The sequence below is a fragment of the Colius striatus genome, chromosome 2 (genome assembly GCF_028858725.1).
Source record: "Colius striatus isolate bColStr4 chromosome 2, bColStr4.1.hap1, whole genome shotgun sequence".
NCBI classification, from domain to species: Eukaryota; Metazoa; Chordata; class Aves; order Coliiformes; family Coliidae; genus Colius; species Colius striatus.
The window spans coordinates 112331437-112347551 of record NC_084760.1 but is presented as its reverse complement, the minus strand read 5'-3'; the positions used below and the strand labels follow the sequence as shown (position 1 = coordinate 112347551).

Genomic DNA, 16115 nt, shown 5'->3' with positions numbered 1-16115 from the left:
TGTATTTCTGATTGATTTAACAAGTGAATCCCTGACTAGAGTAAGAGATTTTTGCTCTTAATTGAGGGAAGTATATAGAGCAACAAACAAGATCTCTTTTCTTCCATACGTGCCACCTGAATATTGCCAGTACATATGTAATTGCTGATGTCAAACTACTCTGTTCACTTTGAGTCATTTACTATGCTTCACAGTAAGCAAACAAACCAGCTTCTACCCCCCCAACAATTAATATGCAAGTTGGATATGTATGGGTTGTCTTTTGATCTCAACTGTTGTTTGTTTGTGAATGTTACAATTCTATGTCTAGATGCCTTTGGTAAGTACCCCATGCATGGCTTCAATTAAGCTTTCTATATTGAGAAAGTATGCCTTAATTTATCAGGTTAAAGATATCTCTGTTACATCAGTTTGTTCACAGTGTGTTGTGACCTAATCAACTAGGGATGTAAGCCATTTCATGAGGAGTAATTACTCAACAACAAAAAATGTCTCTCTTTCCTAATAGCTATGAGTGAGTTGGCTAATTGGAATCCATTTTGGTAGTGGCAGGTCAGCAATCAGGAGGTGACTTTCCTGGCTGGCTTCTAGGTGGGAGGGAGAAGCAGGCTGTAGTGGTTTTGCTTGGGCCAGGTTTTTTGGTAGCAGGGGGAGCTACAGGGGTGGCTTAATTAAACAAAGATCTGCCAGAAGCGTCCCCTGTGACTGATGGGGCTAGGGCCAGTCAATTCTAAGATGGACCCCACAGCTGACCCAGGCCTAGCCAATTAGTGATGGAGGTAACGCCTCTGTGAATAACATATTGGAGAAGGGCAAAAAGTTGTTGCACAGTCTCTAAACTGCAGCAGCAACAGGGAGTGAGAATGTGAAAACATCTCAGACACCAAGGTCAGTGGAGAAGGAAGGGGAGGAGCGTGCTTAGGCCCTGGAAGAAAGACTCCCCTGTGACCTGGTGTGGGAGATTGTCCCCCTGCAGTCCTTGGAGGACCACTGGGAAGGAGAGACCTGCTCGTAGCCTGTGGAGGACCCCACGCCAGAGCAGATGGATGCCTGAAGGAGGCTGTGACTCTGTGAGAAGCTCACCCTGGAGCAAGTTCCTGGCAGAACCTGGGAGTCTGTGGGGAGAGAGGAGGCCACGCCAGAGCAGGTTTGCTGTCAGGATGTGTGATCCTGTGAGGGACTCAGGCTTTAGCAGTCAGTACCTGGAGGACTGTTCTCCTGGTGGATGAGCCATGTTGGGGCAGGGTGTGAGGAGCTGCCCCTGTGGGAGGCCCCATGCTGGAGCAGTTCTTGAAGAACTGTAGCCTATGGGAAGGACCCACGTTGGAGAAGTCTGTGAAGGACTGTCTCCTGTGGGAGGGACCCCACAGTGTAGCAGTGGGAAGTGTGAGGAACCTCCCCCTGAGAAGCAGCAGCAGCAAAGTCCATCTGTTATGAACTGGCCACATCCCCCATCCTCTGCACCGCTGGTGAGGAGGGAAAGAGAGTCCTGGGAAGAGGGAGGGGTGGGGAGAGGTGTTTTAAGATTCAGTTTTATTTCTCATCTCCCTGTTCTTAGTGTTCCTTTACTAAATCAAACCTTTTTCTCCCCAACTTCAGTCTGTTTTGCCCATGACGCTAATTGCTGAGCAATCTCTCTGTCCTTATCTCAACTAACAAACTGCTCATTATATTTTCTCTCTCTCTCTCCTGTCTAGTTTAGGAGGGGGAGTGGTATTATGACTTGTGGACACCTGGCTAAACCACCACACAGGCAAAAGCTGAAACACAGAGCTACAGCTTCCCAAGGCTGCTGTGAGAGCTTTGCTGTCCTTCATATCGGTGCCCCATGCGCTCTCCTTTACCAGTAATGCTATGACATGGTGCGGTCAAAACCCTCTCCTGGATGTTTCCGAGGGCAAGAATTTATGAGTGGGTTGGAAACGTCACATCTTCTCTCAAGAGTTACAAAAGAGCTCCAGGTTTATTACTGGGGGTAAGGGGTTGCAGTGGCAACGTTACCATGTGAGAAATCTCCATTGCCTGGTTAGGCCTTGGTCAGGAGATGATATGAAGTTTAGGGATGTTGGCTCATTATGTCTCTACTCAAAATAACTTATGACAGTGACAGCAATTTTTGCTTTCAGTGCTTTGGTGCTTAGGAGCATGGGCTGCCAATCCTGCCAGAGGTTCTATGTGCAGGCTTCTTTTAGATGACCCCACAGGTTGCTGTCCTGTTTGTCAACTTGACCAAGAGAGAGATCATTGAGGTTCATTCCGATTATTTATTTTGTTTTAGTTTCCCTCCTTGGCTTCAAACCTTGCCGAGAGGGAGGTGGAGAGGAAAATCCTCATGAATTAACATTATTTCCCTGGTGGGCTTTGCTGCCATTTTATCTAATTACGCCTGCTGTTTTCCAGATCACATTGTAAGCATTTGCATGAAGGGGCTTTCACTTACCTCCTCAAGTAAATTAAATAACAGCCCTTAGGCCGGGCTGACAGCATAATGCATTTTCATGTGGGAGATCAACAGCTCCCATACCTTGAGATGAGAAATGCTGAAATGACAGGGAAGCTCTGCGCTTTTGTCTTGAATTAGGGCAACTAGACTGAGTTAGGGCTACTTTGAAAATGCCTGCTGCTGGCTCTTGTGCTATGTAGGGATCAGGAGGAAGTCAGGAACATGTGGGAATCAGCAGCCAGGGCCACAGAGAACAGACCGTGTTTTTTGGCTCACAAGGATCCACAGGCTACGTGTAAGTTGTGCAGGAAAGCCAGGAAAAGCAAGCCTGTTGCCAGCAGGTTTAAATGCACCTTTACCTATTGGAAAGCATGAAGGGATCTGCAATACCGGGAAAGACTGTAAGCCACAGACATAAAGCAAATGAGAGGTGCAGGCCCTGCCCTGAGGATGTTTACTGCGTGATCTTGTGGATGAGGAAAACTGGACTTGTGTTGAGTGCTCTGAAAATCAAAACACACAGCCTTGACTGTCATTTCCACAATAAACCATCCTGTAGTTTCCCAGTGCTTCATTTCTTCAATTTGCAAAATGAGGCAGTAGCCTGTCTGCTGAAATGACAGTCCGCTGCTTGCTTTGCCTGACCCGTTACTCCCAACGGGTACCTAGCCCCAGGAACTCTCCTCCTCCAAATGTTTCAGAGCTCCTAGAGTCCTTTGTGATCCAGCTCCTTCCCAGTCACATGTGGTGTACATCAGAAACGTACATCAACACTTCCCTGGCTGAAGTCAGTTCTCCATTTCTTTGGTAGAGTTGAGAAGCTTCTGAGGACGAGAAGGGATCAGGAACAAGTGACCACAAGGAAATGTGTTTCTTCAGCTTCTTATCAGTCCAGGCTTGTCCTGGCAGAAAAGAAGATGTTGGTGGGAAGACAGAGAGAGGAACTCCACTTCTCCCAACCATTAGGCTTTGACAAGCTGGGGGTGGCCCAAAACTCTAGTGTCCTCTTGGGCTCTGCTCTTGCAGGATGAATAAGTGTGCCTGAACTGGGGATGTGCTAGTAAGTGGGCTGGTGAGCTGTGTGGCCAGAGAGAATGAGTTTTTAGTGAATGATCTGGAGGAGGAGGAGATGGGCCCCTGCAGCAAGCAGGAATTTAATTTCTGCTCTTGCTTGCTCCTGTTGATCATAAATAGGGGTCAGAAACAAGAGAAGCTGCTTAGGTGAGGGTGTGGATATGTGTCTTAGGTGGCGAGGAACTTTGCTTACATGTTTCATGTAAAGGAAGACAGACCCTATGTGTCCTCTGAGTTCATTGTAGCTCTGTGGTGACAGCAACCCTCTCAGTCCTGTATCTGCAACATTGGAAGTACGTTCTAACTATTGATGCTAATTCCCTGTGTCATCGGTTAGAGATTAAGGAAATCATGCAGATCAGTAAGATCTGCTTGAAGGAGTCTCCAGTGATTCACTTTTGTCTGGGAAGGTTTGCTGGAGAAATGCAGTTGACTTGTTTTTCCTCTGAAAAATCGGGATTTCTCTGTCATCAAAACACTGTTCCAGGTTGAAAGTGAGGGAGAGCTAGAAATGTTTGTGTGATGGGGTGTAAACACTGTTTAACTTACATGTTAAAGCAACTTGGCTCTTCCAAGTAACTAGAGGACTACTTTGTGATACATTTCTGTGTCTGAGATGGATTTTGAATGCCAGCAAGATAATGATATTTATCAAATAAAAAGCCCGTCTTTCGCTTTGTTCAAGCTTGGCCTCCTGCCTCAAATAAGTGGAGTTTAGCTCAGAAGCAGCTTGTCATTTGTATCACAAACCCCCATGTGTAATTCATGATGGATGGTAGCCACTGGATATGAGAGAGGTCTGCAGTTGGGCCTTTGCTGAGATTTGTGCTTGGTCAAAGTCACTGTGACAGGACAGAGGAGAAGTGAGTGGTCACTGTAGGAGAGGCTGAGGAGGTGTTTGCCTTTATAAATCAGGGATGCAGATTTAATGTCAATCATTTTTTAGTGTCAACATGCGTGATAATCACAACAAGACACATTGCTGCTTTTAACACGTTAGGGGAGATGATTCAGGGTTGATACAGCTTCTTTAGTGATGTGGTAGTATACATCCCATTATTATTATTATTCATTCCCTGTAGATGTTAGAAAGCTTTCTAACAATTCATGATATCTCTCAAGCTCTCATCCCCTTCTCTCTCTTTAAAAAAAAAAATCATTAAATTTCCTTATTATTCAGGCTCTTGCTGTACACATCCCCCAAGCAGGTGGGAGGGTGAGTTGGTGGGAGATGACTTGGCTTTGTTGGAACTTCACTTAATGCAGGGTGGGGGCAGAGAAAATGAAGCTAAATTACGCAGATCCTGAAGGCACAGCAAGTGTGCTACATCACTTGTGAGCATGACTAGAACTGAAAATGAATCACAGCCTTGTTAGACACTGTATGTGTCAGTGCATGTGGGCAGAAATATCATTCAGTGAGAGAGAGAAAAAGACAGAGAGACTACATCTTTTAAAGTGTGCTGGTCCCACTGAAATTGTTGTAGTATTTAACCTAATGGGTGAGAGCTGAGGAATGGTGGGACAGCTGCTCTAGGGTAGTTTGCCACATTAACTTTTCTTCCTTTCTGAAAGTTCATGAGGAACTTGGACCTCTCAGCAGTGACACCTATTTTCTAAACCAGAAAAGGCTATAATTACAAGTTCAGATTTGAACCCACTTTTGAGGACTTTATCAAACAACCACTAAGACTTATTTTGGGCTGGACTGGAATGTGGAATTGGCTTCATTTTGCATTAAGGAAGCAAATTTGATTTGCTTTTCCTGTAAACTTTTCATGGTGCACATGCATACAAACACATAGGCATGCACATGTGAATGCTGAGCTAGTTCACATATTCCAGCTACAAAACCCCAGCCTGGATCCGTAACCTTGGTTATTCCAGCTGTATCATTCAAACAGGACTTTCTTTTTCTAAAATGGAAATTGGTTTTACTGTTAGGTTGTATTGTGGCAGAGCCACATCAGGTGGTTTGCTGGAGAGATGTTGGGATCAGCTGGCCACTAAAATCTGTTACATACATGTTTGTACTCCTGAAGATACTTGCCATAAATGACAGCAACATTCCCAAAGAAACTCTCCCACCTCCCGCAGAGACCTATCTGTGACAGCTAGCAAGCAGAAACTGTATTAAAATTCTCCCCAGCATACCAAAACCACTTTTTCAAAGCCAGATAGAGTCAACCAGTTTATTCTTTCAGGGATTTTAGTTGTATGTTTTGTATCTTGTGCTCAGCCCTGCAATCTACTTTTATTTTGTTTCCCCGCTATCTCTAACCCTGTTACTTCTCCAGCAAAGCTAAGGGACCTGTTTATAGACTTTGGATCAGGTGCTTCTGTCTTCTGATCTGATACTGCCAGTTTTGTATGGAGATACTCTTCTCCCTGATTCTTACAGTGTCGGCTGCATGGTAACAGAGATGAGAGAATCTGGCCTGAGTTTGCAATATGTGAGTTTGGGAGTTGTACTTCTTCACTGAGGGGTCAATCTTACCTTTCTAAGAGGGATTGAAGATTAAGTCTCTTTGAGGGTGAAGAGGGGAAATTGTCTCCTTTCTTAAAACCTGGGATCTTTGCTCAGCATAAAATGGAAGCTATGGTAGGACTGAGTATGTTCCCAAGTGACACCTAACAGAAGAGCTTGGTTGTTGTCAGCATCAGGCTACAAGTGAAAGGTTTAACAAAACAAATAGCCAACAAAACCAACAGATTGTTAATGATGGTTTTCCTGAAAGCCCCATTAGAAGAATATAGAACTGTTTGTGTAGCTATTGTGAGCACTACAGGCCAGACAGGCTCCAGTGAAAGCAGCTTTAGGTGCTGTTTCACAGCCTAAGGTTTAACCAGAACAAACTCTTGTGTTTTGTGGGGTTTTTTTCCTCCTCTTCCCCTGTTTATATTCCCTTGATTTATCATCCCTCGACAGCTGGTATGTCTAAGTTTCTTGATAATTGGAGTTTTGGGTTCTGTTCCTAGTTGGTCTGTGCTGCTCTTGTCCCCAGCCTCTTTCCAGTATCTCCTAAAGGCTTTTACCCTGCTCACATTTCTGCCTGAGTCCATACTAGACAGGATTTCTTCCTAGAGCATGTCAGAGCACCTTGTCTTGAGCAGAACACGGTGCATTTTCTTGTACTCTGCTGCCTGAGGAGGCTGAACATTCAGCTCCAATCAGCTTTGCTAACAACTCATCTCTCTCGTAGCCAGGAACTATTGCTGCTTTCCTGCAGAGAGGATGAACCACAGGCTGGGGGCAGGAAGAGAATTGAGGAGTGGCATCAGTGAGCATGCCATAGTCATATCTGCCTAACCTGTGCAGCAAAGACAGGAGTTAGCACATCAGCCTGGGTGGGTTACTCTGAACTGTCAAAACTCAAAAAATCCTGGGTCGTGGTTGAAAATGTTTCCTCTTCAAAGAGTAGCCAGTGCTTCCTGCATGTGTCTTACAGCTGGGTCAGATCCTGGTGCCTGGCTCTTCCGCTGAGTTTGGCAAGACTGTGTGCTGGAGAACACAGGTGATCTTTGCTGGCAACGTTTGCTCGCGTTGGCTTGTGATGTCTTGTGTGATTTAAAAGATGATGACTCTCAGAGTCTAGCCTGAGTGTGGCTAGAGATGGGTGATTTCTCCTTTATCCCCTTAACCACAGACCAGGTGCTCTGAACTTTCTGAACACCAAGTGGTTTCTGAACGTTAAGAAGGATGTAAACTGTTCTCAGCTGAGGATACAGCAGTGCACCTTCCCTGAAACAGCAAGGAAAAGAAGGTTTAAAAAAAAAAAAGGGGAAAAAAAAGAGTGAGGAAAAAACCCCATCAGTAACTTCTGAAAATCCTGGTCATCGTGTGGCATTCCTAGAATGTCCTCACTTAATAAATGAAATGGGAATAGCCTGTGATTTTCTGACTCGTAAATGTGCCTGTTTGGGGAGAAAAGCAAGGAAGAGACCTGTACTTGTGACAAGAAAAAAAAAAAGAAGACATTTGAATTACTTAGAAGAAGAACATGTTCTGAAATGTAAAGATTTTAGACTTAATGTGCATGGAACAAAAGGCCGTTGTGAGCTATGTACGAGAGTTGCTGAGAGTTTGTATTCTGCCCTTTTTTTTTCTGTGGGAGTTATTTCCTGTTGTTGACTAGAGTTCTTTATTTAGAACCACCTAGCTACTGAATGACGGCTCGCTTGCAAGTAGAAAAAGTGTGATTAAAACTTGTTAGAGCTTATTTCAAGATTTCCCCACTTCCATTTATTTTCGGGGGAATCTTTGTTAAATGAAAGAAAAAAAAAAGTTCAAAACAACAGAATAAATTTTCTTCTCATGATTTCACCCACATCAGTCATGACAGCTAGCAAAAATATATTGGGAGTCTGAGGTCTTCCACCTGAACATCTCACGGAAGACAATGTTTCTCTAACAGAGGTGGTTTGGTTTAGGTTATTCTAGTTTTAAAACCCAAACAAACCCATCAAATGCCAGGCCTTCCTTCTTGCTGGTAAGAGTAACACACCAGCTTTGGAGGTTTTAGCTGTTTCTGTGAACCCCACAACTAGAGTAAGAGTGGGCACTTGCACTTTCCCAGCTGCTCAGATGAGAGTTTCCTTTGAAGAGCTCTGCCAGCAAAAAAAAAGTTTCTATCTGATCTGTATGAGAATAGTATTTGGGTATGTGTGTGGAGTCAAATTATCAGCACTTTGACATCTGCTTAACATCTTGTTGTGCTCTTATAGCAGGGGCTGAACATCCCATTATAGTAAAGGAAAGTTAGCAGAAGAGCAGGTTGGAGGGAAAAAATTAACCTTCATGTTAACTTTAACACTACTGGACTATAAGTAGGTACACTTGTAGATAAGCAAGCAAATAACTGGGGTTTATTATGACTTTTTTGCTTAGCAGGAATCAAAGAAGGAATGTCCCCTTGGGTGTGGAGGATTAGAAAATGCTCTGGGGCATGAAGTGTAGCAGATGGACAATTGTCCCTCTCCGATTTGGCTGGCCCCTGGCTGTGGCCCTCTGGCAAAGTGCCTGTTTCTGCCCAGCTATTGTGAATAGGCTGATGCCTTGTTGTGAAATACCTGGCTGCTCTTGCAAGGGAGGTCATGGCACAAGAGTTATGCCTCAAGACAACCATTCGCATCTTTCCTTCTGCTAATAAAACTGATAGAAGCTGGTTTGTAAAGCTAGGCCTCTGTAGAAAAGTGGATCTCTGTGTGAAAAAGAGAGAGGTTTGGGAGCTTTCTAATCACCTCTTTGTGCTGGTAAAGTTTGTAGTTGGGAGAAGAAGGGAGAGCCTCAGTAATATTCCTCGTGGTATTTTCTTCTCCTGCTGCTGTCCAGAAGTCAAACCAGAGAATGCCCTGGACTCAGTAGCAGCACCACCATCAATAGGGATGCAGCTCTTCCTCCTTGTCTTTTGAGTCTGCTTTCCTATGGCTTGTTCTCCTCTGTACTCCCATCATGTCTCCACTTTGCTCCCCCACCAAGGCTAAAATTTAAAAAAGGGAGAATTATTACTGTTTGAGAGAGCTGTCTAAGAAAGCCCACCACTGGCTTTAGGGAGCAGTATGGCACATGGAGCATCTGCTTCCCTGCCTACAACCTGTCTCTTTCTTCCTTTATTTTCCCCCTGTAAATGGATACATTCTGTGTGAGATCAGAGTGATCGGATGGGAGAGCTGCCTCACCCCTCTTTCAGACTCCCTGCCACATTTCAGCGAAGTTAGCACCCAAAGCTACTGTGGGAGGAAAAAAGGAGAGCAAAAGAGGTGTGAAAGGACAGGAAAGACGGACCTTGATGATTAATGGTGGCTTCTCAGCTTTTTTCTTTGTCCTGGTGGTAGCTTCTAAATACTGGGTGGGTTTGCAGTGATTTAGTGTTTCATCTTTGCTTGGGAATACTAATTAGGTGTAAACCTTTTTTATCCTTCGGCTAATGGTCACTATAAATGAACAGATTCCTTTAAAGTGAGAGAGTACAGAAAAGGTTAGAGGAGAACCTGAAGTAATTTGTGCAGTTCCCTTTTTCTTCATGAAGCTAAGATGTGTTTCTGACCGTTACAGGGGTGGTTTTAGGTAGAGTTAAGAAATACATATTTCACCCACACTCTGTTTACCTGCACATACAGTACGAGCTTTTGCTGAGTCTTAGCTGTGCTAGCACGAGGGAATGTAGAGAGGCAAAATGAATCATTACCACAGGCATAGTCAGTAAAAGCATCTGATGTACTCATTCACTCTTAAAAAAAAAACCAAAACAAACCCAACAAATATTATTTTTAAGCTTTCCTTTGAACATAATCTAAGAAGTCACACATTTTCTGAAGGGTTAAACCGGAAAGATTTGTGCATTCACTGCATTGCCTCAATGAGTTCAGTTCTATATGATCTTCATTTATTTGTAGTGGAACAGAATGGCAGTGGGAGTTTATGCTACATTTGATGTTCTTGTGCTAGCTTTTTTGCCAGCTCCTTTTTTTTTTTTTTGTTTTTCTTTCTTCTATATTTGGCTCTGCAGATTCAACTTCTGTTTTATTGGGGTTTGCTGTGGGGTTTTTTTGTGTGTGTGTTTTTTAAAGAAGTGGTGTAGGTCACTTACTGTGTACTTAAAATTAGACCCTCAGAAACCTCTGTCTGAAGGCAGTACAGATAGACATTGTCTGCAAAGAATTTTGCACCTGGCACAGTCAGATGAAGGATTTATCCTTGCAAATTAGCCTGTCTTACTTGGTAAGCATTCCTTGAATCTACTGCCTCTAAGAAACTGCAAAAAATAGTTTAAAACAAAATGCCCAAGCCCCCAGAACAGCATTAATATGCTTTATAGGTTGTATTCCAGCCAGCAGCAGCAACTAGGAATGGGTGCATTCATTCAGATGTCGATATATTAACTGGTGTTTTCATGTAAATAAAGATTTAAACAGTCAGGTTCCCCCTCCCCCCCAATATATCTGAGTATGAGCATGTTAAACTCCAGTGTCAAGGTTTTAAGTCCTATACAACATACTGCAATGCTATATAACACCCTAAATCAACACTGTAGCCACAACACCGTTTTGATTTTGCCTTCCCAGCCTCAAACACATTGCTACTGTTGTACAGTGCCTTAATGTGACAAATCCAAGCAGGAACATCCACCTCTAGAAGCCTCTAGCCAACCCGTTGGTGGCCCTGTTTGGTCTATCAAGCTTTTGGCATCGTAGCAGTGCTGAGCAGTGCTAAACATATTCCAACTTGCCTATGCAGCCAGGCCTCTTCCAGGTTTCAGTAGTGCTTAAGAAGAGAGCAGAGGGCATGTGTGTTCCAAAAACGTGTGGCTCCACATAGAGCTCCACACAGAGCTCTACTGGAGCAGCTTTGCTTCAGAAAAGGGCTGTAATATGTACAGCACGGGCCATAAGGCAGATCAGTAGAGCTGCTCTCCCCTGGTGAAGCAGGAGCAGGTAGTCCATCAGTGTAAGGGAGATGGTGACAACCTTTGTCTTGAAGTGTGTGTGTGGCTTGCAATTTTGACAGCCCCATGTTGTTAAAATTTTCAGGCTCATGTTTGGTTTGTGCTCAAGACTGGTGGGTGGCTGAAGTCTTCTGGCTTGAATGCAGGGACATCTGTTTACACCAGTGGTTAATTAGGCCTGAAGACTGCCCATCTCTCTGTATTTTCCCCTACTATTTCTGTAGGTTTTTTTCTTTATTAAAAGTGTTCCCTCCTCAGTTGTGAAACAGAGCCTTCGGTTTTATCTGCAGGATTTTTTTTTTCTTTTTTTTCCCTTAATCCACTGGCCCCAGATGAGATGAATATCAGGACATCAGCGTAGCCTCTCTTCAAAAAAGTAATCAAATGTTCCAGAAAAGAATGACTTGTGCTTTTGATAGAAGCTGCAGAGTGAGCATTGAAAGGGAAAGAAAAGCAGGCTAAAATTGTTTAAAACTCAGCTCTGTGCAAAGCACAATCCGCTGTGTCTCAGGAATCAAGAGTGGAAACAGGAGACTGTTTTAGGAGCCCTTGTGCTGTACAGAGTGTCAGTGTGAACAGTCTGGCCTGGGTGAAAAAAGAAGCCCATCTCTGAGGTGATACAGCCTGAATGGGATGTGGAACAGAACATAGATGTTTATAAAAGGCTAAAAAGATATGAGAATATGTACAGTTATGGTAGCCAGCCTGAGTCTCTGTCAGAGGACAGAGTGTTTCAGCTGGAGCGATGATGATGCACACCAGCAGTCTCCAGAGGACTGGGAGTGCACAGGGAATTACAGAGGGAGGGAGTCATCTCCGTGCATGAGGAATGCAGCAAAACCTCCTCTGACTAAGCCAGCTAATGCACACTGCCTGGTGGTTTGGGTTTTTTTTTTTTCTTTCCTGATAATCCTGTTCCATAATATTTCCTTAATAATTTAATATGTGAAGAGTGTCCCTTTTGAAAAGCATCTAAATCACCAAGGCTTACTTTCAGATGAAACCTTGCCGCCCTTGTCCTTGACACGCACAGGGGATTTTTACTGGGTATGACTATTGGAGAGCTATCTTGGAATTAAGGTTTTGTTTTTTTTTTTCTTTCCTTAATTACTTAATGAATTTACCATGTGGCACAACCCTTGGTACTGCCAAGCAACAGCTTTCTATTACTAGACTGCACGGGCCCGATCCTGCGTAACTGAAGCCAAAAGCGGTATTTGGGAACAGACGTTGGCATCGAAATCTGTAGGAAGGCTTAGAATAACTATACAAAAGGGGTTGGTTGCACTCAGAATATTGATTCAGGAGCTCCATGGGTTTTTTGCATCTCTGTTCATTTTACCCAAGCAAGATCAACTGCCCAACTGGACATATAATATATGATACTGCATTAGAACTAAGGCTGCATTTGGTCATACTCATTAATTAAACTGATTTCTCCTGTAGGTTTTTTTTTTCCTAGAGAACTAACAGAGAATGATAATTAAGCATATTATGCATTCTAGGGAATGGTGTTTCTCCTACTGCCACAAAAAAAAAATAACCATTAAAGGAGAAAAACATAACTAAAGCAGAAAATGAAGGGAAAAAAAGAGCTAAAATTGTGAGAGTGAGAAGGGGAGGACTATTCCTTCCTTTAGTTTTAACCAGTTCCTCAGAGCCTTGGGACCTGTGGGGCAACTTTGGTACAGTGGAATGGTTGCATCAGCAAAAAAATAAAGGAAAAATAGCAGTTAAAATCTCAAGGAAAGCAGCCCAGCTCACGGGTGCAGACTGCAGTCATGCAGCACCCCAAGTCATTTTGAGGGGCTTGCTTTTATTTGTGGCCAAGGCTTGCAAGAGAAAGGGCCCTGATCTGAAAGGTCAGTATTGACCCCTGAGCTGGCCTGAACGGGGATGGCACAAGGTTTTTAGTGATGTTTGATCACACCTTTGCTCGTAGCCTGCTTGTTTCTTACCCATGAGCATCCTTGGCCATAGGCAGGCCCTTAGTGTTTAGCTTTTCTCAAGTTATCGGTGCTGATGGGGTCTTGATTTGCAAAATGTTGCCTGCTCTGGGGGCAGTATTAGCTATGTGCCTGCCAGCTGCTGCGTGTGCTGAGGCAAAAACATCCAGGGAGAAAATGAAGATGTGTTGTACAATTGCCTGGTGAAATTTATTAACGTGTGCTGCATTTAGAAAGAAAAAGGCCAAGGATGCAATTAGAAACAGGGAGCAATTCACTGCCTCTTTTTTTTTAAGTGAGGGATGCCGATGTTCCAGCTGCTCTTTCCTAATTGGCACACATGTTGATGGGCAGAGATTACCTGGCAGCCTGTAGGATTTCTAATGAATTGCCCTATGAAATCTGGTGTCTGTTTCCCCCCTTCAGTTCTTTCCAACCTTTGTTTTCTGTTTGTGAATTTTCAAATGATCTACAGGAGACCTGGCCTCAATCAGGCAAGCTTTGACCATCCTTGCTCAAAGACAAGGCTGTGCTTAGGCTATGCCTGTGGCCCACATCAGGTAGGTACCACTGTAGAAAAGCACAGCTGGATTCCTTCTCTTTTAGCATGTCATCCTCATGTGTGAGCAGTTTGAGGGCCTGCGTCAAGGCTACTCCTGCATGGTTACATCTGTGCTACTGCTCCTTGGGAAGCCCTTGTGTGTGCTGTTCCAAAATGAGATGCATTTTGGGTGGCTCCTCCTTGCAGACACGCAGCCTTTCCGCCCCTCTCCTTCAGGATCTGGAAGCCTCTGCCAACACACTTCCTCATACAGCGTTCCATGGCTCAGTCACAGGCTGTTTCTCTGTGCTTACTAACATGTTTGGGCAAACTGTGTTTGGGGCTTGCACACACCTTCTGGTCAGATCGCTCTGGAGCTGTAGAGCAGAGCTTTTTGGTCAGAAATGCCTGGTTGAATCAAGCAGGAGGCAATGTGAGGAGCAGTCAGCAGTGGGGTTATATGCCTTGCATAGTTAACCTCGTCCCGCCACGATGGAGCCTCGGCTGTGCGTGAGGCGTAGGAAGGAGCTCCACTCGGATCGATTCGTATCGTGACCTGTGCTCGGTTGAGAGTGCTTCTGAGTGTGGATGCAGGTTGTGCTAGTTGTGTTCGAAGGAACAATCTGAGTTACAGCGTGGCTATAAACTCCTGCCAAGAAAGTCCCGGGGGAGTTACAGTAGGAAGCAGAAGGGGCGGTGAGTTTTCTCTTATGCTAGTGTAAAACTGGAGCAACCTAACAAAGTCAGAAGCATTTAAAACTCAGACGACACAGGCTCAGGCCTTTTACTGCCGACTGTAACATGGTAAGATCGAGGCCGTGGATATCGAACTGGAGTGCAGCTGCTTATTTAGCAAATGTTTGTGGTTATGCCTATGGTGCCAGTGATAGCGTGCACACACCCCGGCACAGGGACTGTAAACCTGCTGCGGACTTTGAGCTCCGGAAGGCAGGCGCTGCTCGGCTGGGTGCATCCACAGCGGGATTGCGCAAGGCCAGATCCTGCTGCCTTACAGATCCGGTGTAAAGGAGGGCAGGATGTGGCCCTGAAATTCAGTGGATCTGGCATGCAGAAAAACCCCAGTCAAAAACATTACAAGTATTACAAACATTCTGGGTGGCTTCTGAGTAGGCTGAAGCCTGCTGAATAGGTACCACTCAGGCCCTGAAGAAAATTAATCTTTTCCTTTTATTTAATGATTTTTATTATGACTCTTTTAATTTCAAGAAAAGACTTGTTTGCCCAAGTAGAAGGTGTAAATGTCAGTGCCCCGTTGCTGGAAAATATCCATCCAGGGGAAATTCTGGCTTTAATTTTTGCCAGCTCTGGAGCAATTCACGAATCACTCGCCAAAATTCAGTAAACTCTTTCAGAGCTGCTTTGCAGACCTGGTTCCACAGGCAGAGGATGATTGAGTTGGGATCAACTCAGAGGAAGAGCTGATAGCACCAGTGGAAGGGGGGAGGTGTGCCGGGGCCTCCAGAACTGGTGAAGTCAAAGGGTGATTTTTAGATCTGCTGCCTTTTCCTCCCGTTTTGGTGACTTCACCAGAGTCTTATCTGAAATACCAGCTTTAAACCTCAATTCAGTGGGGTCTTTTCAATTGTAATCCATGAAATCATCACTTAATCTCTTTCCCTTTTGGCAGATTCACTATTATAATTGTTGTTGGGTTTTGGGCTTATTTCATTTGTGGATTTTGGACAGGCACAATTTCCAGGTTAAAGAAATCTTCCCTCTAAAAGTATCCCGTTTGGCTTTTTAGCTGAAAATGCAAATTTTTAACAAGACCATCAGCTTGATTGATCACGAATCGTTTACAGACCATTTTGAGTCGTTGTATTAATGACTAATAATCGCCTTTGTGTTGGGTCTTCAAGCTTTATTGTCCTGAATGACAACCGGTTTAGTTGAACATGAAAGGCCAGAATGATCCGAGGTGCCGCTGGGGCTGCGGCCAAAATTGTGTGAGGTGTTTGAAATCGCCTTTTACGGCCCCAGCGGGGATTACACCACTCCCTTTCGAAACACAATCATTGAGGTAACTTTAAAATAATCGTCTTCTTTCCAGATAGCGCCTGGTGCCTTGTTCACCCAACCCCTTCCCCCTCTCCCCAAGTATTCCTGCGCTCGAACATCTCCGTTTGGCCTCATTTTTGTGCTTCGGCGGTACATGCACAGCCCAAATTAGCAGCGAGGATCTCACGGAGAGGGGTACCGCCACCTCCCTCGGCTCCCAGGTGAGTTCCCGGGGCAGGGGGCGCGGGGGACGGCGCTCCAGGTTTCCTCCAGCCTCTCTCCGGCTCGAGTGTGGGGGCCGACCGGGGCGTGGGGGCACCGGGATGGTCGGGGGGCCATCCCCGCGGGGAAGAAGGGCTGGCCCGTGGGCAGCCGAGCCCCGTCCCCCGGCCGGGTCCCGCTCGCCGGATAGCAGGGATACTTGTAATATTTGCGGTCGGGACGCGTTGGCACCCGCCTTTGTCCCGGCCGGCAGCTCGGCGCGGGGCCCGGCGCTCTCCGGGGGAAGCCCCCGGTGGCGGCGGCCGCGCTGCGGGGGTCGCGCCGCCCGCCCGGGCGTGGGCAGCCCGGGGAACCGTGCTGGCGGCCGCGGAGCGGGGGGAGGAGGAGCAGCGGGGGAACGGGGGGGGGGGGCAGCGGGGGAGGAA

General features: G+C 45.3%; 1 protein-coding gene across 2 annotated transcripts in view; it reads left to right on the top strand.

Annotated features, from left to right (window-relative positions):
* The window catches only part of SERTAD2 (SERTA domain containing 2), an 85114-nt gene that overhangs the window by 45862 nt on the left and 23137 nt on the right, over positions 1–16115 (top strand). The window contains exon 2 of one of the 2 annotated variants that reach the window (XM_061989187.1): positions 15521–15689. The exons of the other annotated variant lie outside the window; for it this stretch is intronic. The gene's annotated coding sequence lies outside the window, so the exon portion shown is untranslated. The remainder of the gene's footprint in view (positions 1–15520; positions 15690–16115) is intronic. 2 annotated transcript variants of the gene reach the window in all.